At 59.2% G+C, this 11,436-nt stretch overlaps 2 non-coding genes across 2 annotated transcripts; both read right to left on the reverse strand.

Moving 5' to 3' along the window:
• Positions 1-3,896: 3,896 nt before the first annotated feature.
• Positions 3,897-4,079, reverse strand: LOC124299403 (U2 spliceosomal RNA). The gene has a single exon (XR_006906997.1). It is a non-coding gene; the product is annotated as a U2 spliceosomal RNA (small nuclear RNA).
• A 6,504-nt stretch (positions 4,080-10,583) lies between these two features.
• Positions 10,584-10,766, reverse strand: LOC124299404 (U2 spliceosomal RNA). Its single transcript, XR_006906998.1, has one exon. It is a non-coding gene; the product is annotated as a U2 spliceosomal RNA (small nuclear RNA).
• Positions 10,767-11,436: the final 670 nt, after the last annotated feature.

Genomic DNA, 11,436 nt, shown 5'->3' on the forward strand with positions numbered 1-11,436 from the left:
AGCACCCCTCGCACGGCAGGAAGCCCTTTTGTTCCGGACTGAGCCGGTTGTTGTAGACGGCCCAGGCAGTAAGCCGGTCAGCCAGCAGCGCGGCGAAGAGTTTGGGCGTGGTGTCACCCAGCGCGAGCGGCCTCCAGTTGGACAGGTCGTCGCGGTCACCCTTTTTGTGGATGAGCACCGTGTTCGACGACTTCCAGCTGGGGGGGACCGCCTCCAGACGACGGCAGGCGTTAAACGTCGCCGCCAGCAGACGACAGTCGGGGTCGGCCTTTCGGAGGTCACGGTAGGTGAGCCCGTCGGGACCCGGCGCAGAATTATTCATACGCCGGAGCCGACGGTCCACCTCTCGCTCCGTGAAAGGCCTAACCAGATCGTCGTTGCTGTTTTCGTCTGGAGGTGTGAGAGGTTCGGCCAGAGGGCGGCCCCCCAGGCTCTCCGCCGGAGCGTACATGTCCTCAAAGTGCTGACGGATCCGCTCCTTTGACACTTCACAGTGTTGGAGCGGGCCCGTCAACACTTCTTGGACAGCGCGCCGACGGTTCGCCCGAAAGAGCCGCTGAATCCTTGTGGCCTCTCTCACTCGGTCCCCCCCCCGCTGGAAGTGCCCCACGGCGCTCACCACCGGGGCTCCCGCGATTTCCCGCCCGCCCGGACCCCCCGCGCGTGGCTTCCCCAGCCCTCCCCCCGCGCCGGCCCCCAGCACGACCGGCCGCCCTCTCCTCCCCCGCAGCCCCCGTTCTCGCTCCGGTGATTTGGAGGAACGTGGCGACTCGCGCCGCCAGCTCCTCCAGATCGTCCCAGCTGACAGCCGCTTCCGCCAGACCGATCAGTCGTTCCCGCTCACGCACCACGCCTTCCTCGTCGACACGATTACCAGCGTGGTGGATCATTGCGGACCGGTCGGCCGGCCTCGGCGGCTGCCCCACCGGAGCCGGTGGCTGACGGGGTTGGTTGGGCCGTCGTTGGCTCCTCGCAGGCGGACACCCACGCCCAGAGGTCGCGGGCCTCCCGTCACCTGTGGCTCCTCCTGCCCGTTGTGCTCCGGTCCTCCGGGTAGCACCTCCTCTAATTCTACCTTGGCTCCGGGGCTCCATATCCGTGGAGCACGTGTCCGGCGTCCTTTGCCTAGAAATAGAAAGATTTATATTATTGTTGTTATTGTTACTATTGTTGTTATTTTCGTTTCTACGTGCATGCGTGCCTGGCCTCGCATTGACCCTCGGGGCGCAAACACGGGAGCCTCGCTTTGTTCTGGCTGGCGGTCGCGTGTTATTAAAATTGTTGTTATTATTGTTATTACTACTGCTCTTGTTTGAACTACTGCTACTCGCTGCGTCGCCTGGGGGCTCGAACACGGACGACGACCCCGATGATGATGTCGTGGACGGGGCTGGTGAAGACGGCGGGCTCTCCTCGTTGGACGCCGGGGCGGACCCGCGGGGATGTCGTCGGCGGGTCCGCTGGGGGACGACGCTCCACGGTTCCCTCGCCGGTGAGACCGCCCTCGATTCCGCTTCCGCGATGGAGGGGAGGGTCCTTGCCGCACGTGGCAGTGCGGCAGGTAGTCCGGAGATGGTCGTGGTGACCCTCCCCCCTGCGAGGGGCCTTGAGGTGGTGATCGGCCCCCCGCACATCGTCGTCGTCGTCGTCGCCGTCGTCAGTGTGGCAGCCACCGCCGACGTGATCGGCTGTCCGCTTACCGACCCCGCTCTCCGGCTCCGGGTGTTGTGGGCCGGTGGGGCCGGCATCTCCCACGGTGGAGGGCTGCTTCCGGTGGGGCCGCCAGGGGGAAGTGATGTGGCCCTGGCGGCCAAACGCAGCCCTCTGCGTGCAGCCGGCACGCCGGACGATGGCTGCGTCGATGCGGTGGTGGCGCCCGCTGTGACGGCGGCGTATGTGGTAGCCGCCGTCCTCATCCTCCCCGGGAGTGTAGATGGTCGTGGGGGGCCTCCTCTGGTGGTGGTGGGCCCCGCCGCGTTTGGAGATGGGGTTGCGGCGGGGCGGAGATGTTGTGCCCCCCTTGTTCCCGGGGATGTCCGCAGTGGTCTGGTCGCGGTGCCCCTCCTGGTGGTGGTGGACGTTGGTGGTGGAGTCGGCTCGACCGGCACGCTGGCGGCTCTCCTCCTCCTCGTCAGGGGGCCCTCGTGGATGGAGAGTCGGGCCCCCGGAGAGCCGCGTTGACCCCCGCTGGTCCTCCGCACCCCGTCGTTGGAGAAACGGGGTGCCTCTGGGGTCCTCCTCATTGCCGGCAGCCGACTGGTACTGCACCGCGCTCCAGACCCGGTCGTAGTGGCGGGCGCCACAGGTGTTGTACGGGCGGTCTCGTCGCTCCTCCGTGGGTGGCTGGTGTTCTGCCGCGTCGTCCTCGACGTCCCGCTGGTGGTGGCAGGGCGTGTGGTGGTGGTAGCCCTGCTGGAGCCCGCCGTCGCCGTCGTCGTCGTTGATGTCCTCGCCGCCCGTGTCCGACCCACAGGCGCCGCAGCGCTGAAAAAGTTCATAATTGGCCGCTCACGGCCCTCGTCAACAGTGCGCGGCTGTTGCGCCGCGGGTGCTTCAGGCGCACCCCGACCATCTATAACTGGCGCGGGATGGGCCCGCTCGTGGTGCAGCTTCACCGCCTTGAGGGGATACCCCCCCTCGCCGATGAAGCCACACACACCGCAGCGGAACTTCATCCCGCGCTCTGGGTGGTATTTTCTAAGGTGTTTTTTAAGGTCGGCGTGCGCCCTAAACGCCCCCACCGCCCATGTCCCCCTACCCCTGCCACCTCGAAAACAATCTTGGCAGCGGAACTCGTCCGGGAACGGGAAGTCCACGAAGACTTCCATCACGCCGCTAAGCGAAGCCGCCGATTCAGCGGTGCCTTGAGAAAAGAAGAAAGAAAGGGGAGATAGAAAAGGATTGGGGTAAAAGACGGGTTATCAAAGGAGTTGAAAAGAAAAAGCGATAGTCGGTATTGCCTCTGTTACCTGAAGAGAGAGTCGGTAACAGAGGGGGAGGATAAGTTACCGACGGCCCGCAGTACCGACCTATGACTCGCGCCAATCGGTTCGGCTACTGACCGCCGGGGGGGCAGCACCAGCCTGTCGCACCTTTGGCAGGTCAGACGTGTTTCAGTCGTCCCCGACCTCGGGCAACGACAGACGTGATGGTAGAAGGATCTCGAAGCTGTCGCCGAGGGAATAACTCGCGCTATTTCCTCAGAGAAACTTCGAGACTTACGTTGACTCTGGGTTGTTGAAGCCGGAGAGACCAACCCTCGTGCCGACGCACTTGCAGTCGGTCTTCCAGCAGCTACAACCCGCTGAGTCTTAACGCGTTTAGGATGGGAGCGCAACCGACACTGCAACTCACCGTCACAAGGGCACCAACAAGTGTTGGTGCGACGGCTCGCTACAGTGACGGAAACTAGGGGTGGGGTAAGGGATTAACCGACCTAGTGCCGCGCGAGAACGACTAAGCAAGGTCGCCTCGCAATCGGCACCGTATGGCCGGGGGAAAGAGACAGAAGAGAGAAAGAAAGGCACCACTTACCTCTGACGGGTCCACCCACCGGCGCGATGTCCCGGGGAGTTCCGCCGCACACTCTACGGGGGGACGAAGCGGGGGAGGCGCACACACTCGCGGCACAACACTCGCGCACTTAAACCACGTCCCGATCGCTTCTCGGCGGGATTAAAACTAATAGCCTAGCTAATAAAAAATAGAATAAATAAATAAATAACTAAAATCCAAAGTGTAAAAATAAATATATACAAGTGTATAAATAAAAGTGTATATATAATACGATAAAAACAAAAATTAAAAAATAAAAATCTAAAAATTTAAAAAATTAAAAATCAGCTAACCTATCCAGCTGATTTTTGGAAGGTGGCGGAGTGCTCTGATATTAAATGTCCTAGTGGGCCTGCTCCCTACGGTACTGCAATGCAGGGTCGACCCGCGGCGAAGCCGGAGCAAGCCCCTGACACTCCACCACCTTCCAAAAATCAGATTAATATACTGGCTCCCCAATGGGGAGCGTATCAGATATTAAGCTGATAAGAACAGATTAAAGGGCGTTTATTAAAACAAACAATGTTCCCCCGGGCTTACAAATGTTTGCCCGGGGGTGATATAAATACAGATCTCGCCCCTGGCGGTGGCTTAAAAAGAAAATAGATATAAAGTTGTAATACAACAAAAAATAAACAATAAAAAGGTACTAAAATAGAAGAAACGGACATCTTTGGTTTTAACAATAAAATCGAGTTACATGCGCTCCAGGGACTAATCCTGGAGTGCATGCAACTTATTAAAAATAAATAAAAGAAATATGAAAAATAAATAAAGAAAAGAAGGAAAATGAATATAAAAGAGTAGAGATAAAAGAATAAGTATGTAGGTAAAATAGCATGCATTAAAATATGTAGCTTAAATGTGTATAAAAGTTTAAAATGTAGGGCATGACCCCTACCGGCCACCGCCCTTAAATTCTAGTGGAAAGAATAAAAGAAGAAAACAGTGTATAGCTTAAGATTAAAAAAAGAGAGTTAGAAGATTAAAAAGTTAAAATGTATTGGGACGCAGTCTAGATTTGGCCCGTGAGCGGCGGCCTCTCGCCGTTTGAATTTTCTATTAGATTTGCTCCCGCATCACTCCCCAAGGGTCCGCTAATCTCAGGCACGCGATATTGCCTGACGCCCGAGACGTGCTCCACGTATATGTCTCGTGACCATCGGATGGTCTCCGAAACAATGAGCCGGCGCATCAGCGCTGCATACCGACTACCGATATGCAGCTGCTTCAGCACCGACTCATTCCTCGGATCCCATGAGCCGAGGGCGCCGACGACGAACGCAGAGACCGTCACCCGGTAACCGCGCCTTCCGAGCTCATCGGCCAGGGGCTTATATTTCAAGATCTTACGGCCCCTGGCCTCATCGAACGCTACTCTACGGTTCTCGAAAGGCACGGTCACATCGACGATGACGATACTCTTTGAGGGCTCGTGCCTGACCACGATGTCAGGTCTGAGAGCCCCCAGCTCGTCGTCCACCCCCTCAACCCGCCTATTAACCCGGAGCTGCCCCGGCAGGCGGTTCGCCTTCGCTAGGCGGGCGACGATGGCATCATGCCGCAGCTGCCATGCGGCCGAGTGCGGGCGGCAGTGGCAGATCACGTGGGGAAGGGATTCGAGTGCTCCCCCGCAACGCCGGCAACGCTTGTCACCGTCGCCCCAGCGTCGTGCCCCGTTAAGGGGCAGGACGTCCAGGCGCGCGCGGTGAACAAAGCGCCAATCAGCGAAGCGGGTGAAGCTGCCGCCGCGGAGGAAGTGGTTGGAATACCTCGACCACGACGACACCTCGAACACCTTCCCCTGGTCTGGCTTCCCGAGCAATCGCAGACTGTAGTGTTCCGCCCATGCCGCCCGCAGTCGGCGTACAATTTGGCCTCGTGCTCGCGGTGGCACCACCGTCGTCCGTCCAGCCGAGCCCCGGATCTCCACGGCCAGCTCCCCAAGCTCCGCAGACCATCGCCACTTCAGGCCCAGGGCCTTCGCGCTCCTCCTCGCCGCATTCCGAGCCCTCGACCACAGTGAGGAAGTGTCCCCCCCGTCTCTGGCAAGCCCATCCTCCAGCGAACCGGAAAGATAGGCCGCCAGGTCGTAGCGCGACGGGTCCCGTCCAAGTTTCCTGGACACCGCCCGCCCCAGTGAGCTCCATGCCAACTCCCTGACCACCGCATCGGCCGCGGATAACATCCGGAAGGCGTGAGCGATGGTCAGGGCGTCGGCAAGGTCAGCCAGAGGAAGCAGTCCGCATCCCCCCCTACTGGGAGGGAGGAAGACCACCTCCGCGCTAGCCCTCTGGGGAAGGTTTAGCCAGGACTTGGCCAGGCGCTTAGCTAGCCTGTCGGCTGCCGTCAGAGGACCCTTCTCCACATGTGCTCCCCGCAACGAGAAGTCAAGACGGGGCAGTATGAAAGTTGCCACCGTCTCAACCTTCTGCCACGGGGTGAGGAGGGACTCGTCAACGGCTCGGAGGTCGCGTTCCAGCTCCTGGACCGTCACCAGCGGGGTCTGCTTCACCTGGTAGCCAGTCGGGATCCCCAGGTGCAGGTAAGGCTCCCCCTCCGCCAGAGCCGTCATTTCTTGACCCTGGAGGGTGAAGCGGGTGGGAAGAACTCGGCCACCGCGTCCACGCCCCATGTGGAGCGTGGCGCACTTTGCGGGCTTAAACCGAAGTCCTATCCCACCCGCCGCAGCCTCCACTGCCCCTAATAGCGCCTCCATCCCCTCCGGAGTGTCTGAAATCAAAGCCAGATCGTCGGCATAAGCAAGTAGATTGTGCCGATGGCCGTGCAGCGTGTAACCCGTCGGGTGGGCCGATGCTGCACGCAGCACCGGTTCCAGCGCCAGGTTAAACGCCACAGGGCTCATCGGGCACCCTTGACGCACTCCGGAGCGGATGGTGACGGGGTCCGTGTACCCTTCAGACGTTCGCACACGGGTGGAGCAGCCGTTATACATCTCTTCAACAATATTCCTTAACGGCGACGGGACTCCCGCTTCCTCAAAAGCGCGCCAGATCGCCCCGTGGGGGACCGAGCCGAACGCGTTCGACAAGTCCAGCCACGAGACGATCACTTGGCGCCCCGACCTGCGAGCGTCGGAAAGGACCTCCTGCAGCACGAAGTTGTGCTCGTAGCACCCCTCGCACGGCAGGAAGCCCTTTTGTTCCGGACTGAGCCGGTTGTTGTAGACGGCCCAGGCAGTAAGCCGGTCAGCCAGCAGCGCGGCGAAGAGTTTGGGCGTGGTGTCACCCAGCGCGAGCGGCCTCCAGTTGGACAGGTCGTCGCGGTCACCCTTTTTGTGGATGAGCACCGTGTTCGACGACTTCCAGCTGGGGGGGACCGCCTCCAGACGACGGCAGGCGTTAAACGTCGCCGCCAGCAGACGACAGTCGGGGTCGGCCTTTCGGAGGTCACGGTAGGTGAGCCCGTCGGGACCCGGCGCAGAATTATTCATACGCCGGAGCCGACGGTCCACCTCTCGCTCCGTGAAAGGCCTAACCAGATCGTCGTTGCTGTTTTCGTCTGGAGGTGTGAGAGGTTCGGCCAGAGGGCGGCCCCCCAGGCTCTCCGCCGGAGCGTACATGTCCTCAAAGTGCTGACGGATCCGCTCCTTTGACACTTCACAGTGTTGGAGCGGGCCCGTCAACACTTCTTGGACAGCGCGCCGACGGTTCGCCCGAAAGAGCCGCTGAATCCTTGTGGCCTCTCTCACTCGGTCCCCCCCCCGCTGGAAGTGCCCCACGGCGCTCACCACCGGGGCTCCCGCGATTTCCCGCCCGCCCGGACCCCCCGCGCGTGGCTTCCCCAGCCCTCCCCCCGCGCCGGCCCCCAGCACGACCGGCCGCCCTCTCCTCCCCCGCAGCCCCCGTTCTCGCTCCGGTGATTTGGAGGAACGTGGCGACTCGCGCCGCCAGCTCCTCCAGATCGTCCCAGCTGACAGCCGCTTCCGCCAGACCGATCAGTCGTTCCCGCTCACGCACCACGCCTTCCTCGTCGACACGATTACCAGCGTGGTGGATCATTGCGGACCGGTCGGCCGGCCTCGGCGGCTGCCCCACCGGAGCCGGTGGCTGACGGGGTTGGTTGGGCCGTCGTTGGCTCCTCGCAGGCGGACACCCACGCCCAGAGGTCGCGGGCCTCCCGTCACCTGTGGCTCCTCCTGCCCGTTGTGCTCCGGTCCTCCGGGTAGCACCTCCTCTAATTCTACCTTGGCTCCGGGGCTCCATATCCGTGGAGCACGTGTCCGGCGTCCTTTGCCTAGAAATAGAAAGATTTATATTATTGTTGTTATTGTTACTATTGTTGTTATTTTCGTTTCTACGTGCATGCGTGCCTGGCCTCGCATTGACCCTCGGGGCGCAAACACGGGAGCCTCGCTTTGTTCTGGCTGGCGGTCGCGTGTTATTAAAATTGTTGTTATTATTGTTATTACTACTGCTCTTGTTTGAACTACTGCTACTCGCTGCGTCGCCTGGGGGCTCGAACACGGACGACGACCCCGATGATGATGTCGTGGACGGGGCTGGTGAAGACGGCGGGCTCTCCTCGTTGGACGCCGGGGCGGACCCGCGGGGATGTCGTCGGCGGGTCCGCTGGGGGACGACGCTCCACGGTTCCCTCGCCGGTGAGACCGCCCTCGATTCCGCTTCCGCGATGGAGGGGAGGGTCCTTGCCGCACGTGGCAGTGCGGCAGGTAGTCCGGAGATGGTCGTGGTGACCCTCCCCCCTGCGAGGGGCCTTGAGGTGGTGATCGGCCCCCCGCACATCGTCGTCGTCGTCGTCGCCGTCGTCAGTGTGGCAGCCACCGCCGACGTGATCGGCTGTCCGCTTACCGACCCCGCTCTCCGGCTCCGGGTGTTGTGGGCCGGTGGGGCCGGCATCTCCCACGGTGGAGGGCTGCTTCCGGTGGGGCCGCCAGGGGGAAGTGATGTGGCCCTGGCGGCCAAACGCAGCCCTCTGCGTGCAGCCGGCACGCCGGACGATGGCTGCGTCGATGCGGTGGTGGCGCCCGCTGTGACGGCGGCGTATGTGGTAGCCGCCGTCCTCATCCTCCCCGGGAGTGTAGATGGTCGTGGGGGGCCTCCTCTGGTGGTGGTGGGCCCCGCCGCGTTTGGAGATGGGGTTGCGGCGGGGCGGAGATGTTGTGCCCCCCTTGTTCCCGGGGATGTCCGCAGTGGTCTGGTCGCGGTGCCCCTCCTGGTGGTGGTGGACGTTGGTGGTGGAGTCGGCTCGACCGGCACGCTGGCGGCTCTCCTCCTCCTCGTCAGGGGGCCCTCGTGGATGGAGAGTCGGGCCCCCGGAGAGCCGCGTTGACCCCCGCTGGTCCTCCGCACCCCGTCGTTGGAGAAACGGGGTGCCTCTGGGGTCCTCCTCATTGCCGGCAGCCGACTGGTACTGCACCGCGCTCCAGACCCGGTCGTAGTGGCGGGCGCCACAGGTGTTGTACGGGCGGTCTCGTCGCTCCTCCGTGGGTGGCTGGTGTTCTGCCGCGTCGTCCTCGACGTCCCGCTGGTGGTGGCAGGGCGTGTGGTGGTGGTAGCCCTGCTGGAGCCCGCCGTCGCCGTCGTCGTCGTTGATGTCCTCGCCGCCCGTGTCCGACCCACAGGCGCCGCAGCGCTGAAAAAGTTCATAATTGGCCGCTCACGGCCCTCGTCAACAGTGCGCGGCTGTTGCGCCGCGGGTGCTTCAGGCGCACCCCGACCATCTATAACTGGCGCGGGATGGGCCCGCTCGTGGTGCAGCTTCACCGCCTTGAGGGGATACCCCCCCTCGCCGATGAAGCCACACACACCGCAGCGGAACTTCATCCCGCGCTCTGGGTGGTATTTTCTAAGGTGTTTTTTAAGGTCGGCGTGCGCCCTAAACGCCCCCACCGCCCATGTCCCCCTACCCCTGCCACCTCGAAAACAATCTTGGCAGCGGAACTCGTCCGGGAACGGGAAGTCCACGAAGACTTCCATCACGCCGCTAAGCGAAGCCGCCGATTCAGCGGTGCCTTGAGAAAAGAAGAAAGAAAGGGGAGATAGAAAAGGATTGGGGTAAAAGACGGGTTATCAAAGGAGTTGAAAAGAAAAAGCGATAGTCGGTATTGCCTCTGTTACCTGAAGAGAGAGTCGGTAACAGAGGGGGAGGATAAGTTACCGACGGCCCGCAGTACCGACCTATGACTCGCGCCAATCGGTTCGGCTACTGACCGCCGGGGGGGCAGCACCAGCCTGTCGCACCTTTGGCAGGTCAGACGTGTTTCAGTCGTCCCCGACCTCGGGCAACGACAGACGTGATGGTAGAAGGATCTCGAAGCTGTCGCCGAGGGAATAACTCGCGCTATTTCCTCAGAGAAACTTCGAGACTTACGTTGACTCTGGGTTGTTGAAGCCGGAGAGACCAACCCTCGTGCCGACGCACTTGCAGTCGGTCTTCCAGCAGCTACAACCCGCTGAGTCTTAACGCGTTTAGGATGGGAGCGCAACCGACACTGCAACTCACCGTCACAAGGGCACCAACAAGTGTTGGTGCGACGGCTCGCTACAGTGACGGAAACTAGGGGTGGGGTAAGGGATTAACCGACCTAGTGCCGCGCGAGAACGACTAAGCAAGGTCGCCTCGCAATCGGCACCGTATGGCCGGGGGAAAGAGACAGAAGAGAGAAAGAAAGGCACCACTTACCTCTGACGGGTCCACCCACCGGCGCGATGTCCCGGGGAGTTCCGCCGCACACTCTACGGGGGGACGAAGCGGGGGAGGCGCACACACTCGCGGCACAACACTCGCGCACTTAAACCACGTCCCGATCGCTTCTCGGCGGGATTAAAACTAATAGCCTAGCTAATAAAAAATAGAATAAATAAATAAATAACTAAAATCCAAAGTGTAAAAATAAATATATACAAGTGTATAAATAAAAGTGTATATATAATACGATAAAAACAAAAATTAAAAAATAAAAATCTAAAAATTTAAAAAATTAAAAATCAGCTAACCTATCCAGCTGATTTTTGGAAGGTGGCGGAGTGCTCTGATATTAAATGTCCTAGTGGGCCTGCTCCCTACGGTACTGCAATGCAGGGTCGACCCGCGGCGAAGCCGGAGCAAGCCCCTGACACTCCACCACCTTCCAAAAATCAGATTAATATACTGGCTCCCCAATGGGGAGCGTATCAGATATTAAGCTGATAAGAACAGATTAAAGGGCGTTTATTAAAACAAACAATGTTCCCCCGGGCTTACAAATGTTTGCCCGGGGGTGATATAAATACAGATCTCGCCCCTGGCGGTGGCTTAAAAAGAAAATAGATATAAAGTTGTAATACAACAAAAAATAAACAATAAAAAGGTACTAAAATAGAAGAAACGGACATCTTTGGTTTTAACAATAAAATCGAGTTACATGCGCTCCAGGGACTAATCCTGGAGTGCATGCAACTTATTAAAAATAAATAAAAGAAATATGAAAAATAAATAAAGAAAAGAAGGAAAATGAATATAAAAGAGTAGAGATAAAAGAATAAGTATGTAGGTAAAATAGCATGCATTAAAATATGTAGCTTAAATGTGTATAAAAGTTTAAAATGTAGGGCATGACCCCTACCGGCCACCGCCCTTAAATTCTAGTGGAAAGAATAAAAGAAGAAAACAGTGTATAGCTTAAGATTAAAAAAAGAGAGTTAGAAGATTAAAAAGTTAAAATGTATTGGGACGCAGTCTAGATTTGGCCCGTGAGCGGCGGCCTCTCGCCGTTTGAATTTTCTATTAGATTTGCTCCCGCATCACTCCCCAAGGGTCCGCTAATCTCAGGCACGCGATATTGCCTGACGCCCGAGACGTGCTCCACGTATATGTCTCGTGACCATCGGATGGTCTCCGAAACAATGAGCCGGCGCA

This window comes from Neodiprion virginianus, chromosome 2 (assembly GCF_021901495.1).
Source record: "Neodiprion virginianus isolate iyNeoVirg1 chromosome 2, iyNeoVirg1.1, whole genome shotgun sequence".
Lineage (NCBI taxonomy): Eukaryota > Metazoa > Arthropoda > Insecta > Hymenoptera > Diprionidae > Neodiprion > Neodiprion virginianus.